Source organism: Rhipicephalus sanguineus, unplaced genomic scaffold, assembly GCF_013339695.2.
Source record: "Rhipicephalus sanguineus isolate Rsan-2018 unplaced genomic scaffold, BIME_Rsan_1.4 Seq1182, whole genome shotgun sequence".
Classification (NCBI taxonomy): domain Eukaryota; kingdom Metazoa; phylum Arthropoda; class Arachnida; order Ixodida; family Ixodidae; genus Rhipicephalus; species Rhipicephalus sanguineus.
In genome coordinates, this window is record NW_023614450.1 from 297,380 (window position 1) to 298,946 (window position 1,567).

Here is a 1,567-nt window from a genome sequence, read left to right on the forward strand (position 1 = left end):
CCTCTCGTCCACACGCCTATGGTTCAGAGCTGAAGGCATGAAACTTTCATTATTCAGCACAGTTACGCCAATGTGTTCATTCGGTGCCTTGTTCCGACATGCCCAACCTATTTGTACATATTGACGCCACAGCGTTAAAGAGCTCGTTTCGCAGAAATTTCGGTATCGGCGGTGTCGTCGTCTTTGGTTGTGAGCGAAAAAGCAGCGTTGGTCTCGTGAGCTAAAATTCGAGTTAGGTGCAAAAATGACAGAAGTCAGAGAGGGCGTTTACACTTTGGCCTTCCATGCGGCACAGTGTAGATCTCCGCCCCGCCACGGTGATCTAGTGGTCATGGCGCTCGACTGATGACCCGAAGGTCGCGGGATCGAATCCCGGCCGCGGCGGCTGCGTTTTCGGTGGAGGCGGAAATGTTTCAGGCCCGTGCGCTTACATTTAGGTGCACGGTGAAAAACCGAGCCCTCCACTGTGGCGTCCCTCATGATCATATCGTGGTTTTGGGACGTTAAACCCCAAATATTATTATTATTATAGAGTAGATCTGTACCGAGAAGAGAAGCACGCTAGCGATTGGGAAGACTATAGTGTGTGTGTGCGTGAGAGAGAGAGAGAGTGTGTGGGTGGGTGGGTGGGTAGGTGCGTGCGAGCGTGCGGATATCGCTGACGCATTCCACTCTTAAAGGCGAAGCTAAAGGGCCCTCCAATTTTCGACGCAAATTTTCAAGTAGCCACTATCATAACTTTTCTTCCACACATGTCATTGCAGACACTTGTTGCTGCCAGGGCCAGAGTTCCGTTATAAATAAATAATGTGCGCAACAATAAAGAAGCCCTTTTAAAAAATAATTTGCAAACGCCGTTGTATGCTGAAGTTCTTGGGACGCGGCACTCATCTGATAAATTGAATTCGAGCAGCAACAACTCAATGGGTACGCCTTCGACAAAAACCATACTGTGTCGCTGTGCGAGCGGAATACCATTATACAAACAATCAATCATCGCTGGAAACTTTCTATTAGTTTTCCATTCTGTAGGACCGCCGCAGCTTCGAAACTTCGCGTTGGGTGGCCCGTCCTGCGATTTTAGGTTGTTTCTATTGTTTTCCTTGCGTATGTACCTGTATGGGTTCGCAAGTCAAACGTTCAGCAGTAATTTGTTAAAGCTGCAAGACCTTCCACAGCAGGAACGCTTAATATGTAGACAGCCGTGTAATTGTGAAGGTTTTTTGGTATTTTGTGTGGAAAAATAAATCAACTTCAACGTTCAAACCGTTCGGGATGCGTGCGCGAGACCCACCACCTTGTGCGCTTCATTCAAAATATATCTACACTCTTTTATTACAGGGATAGTTGTTGACACTCTATGAATAACTCCTTTGGGTATATGTGTGCATAGGCTTTTGCGGGGTTTTCCAATGGGGAGGGGGGAGGGGGGAGGAGAGAGAGGGAGGTTGGCAAGTCTTGCCGAAGCGTACCCCCGTACTCTATTGGTCGAGTCCGAAATAAAACGCGCTTCGCAATAAGTGCAGCAATGAAAATGAAGCGACTACATTCTTCTCACGACTTCCTG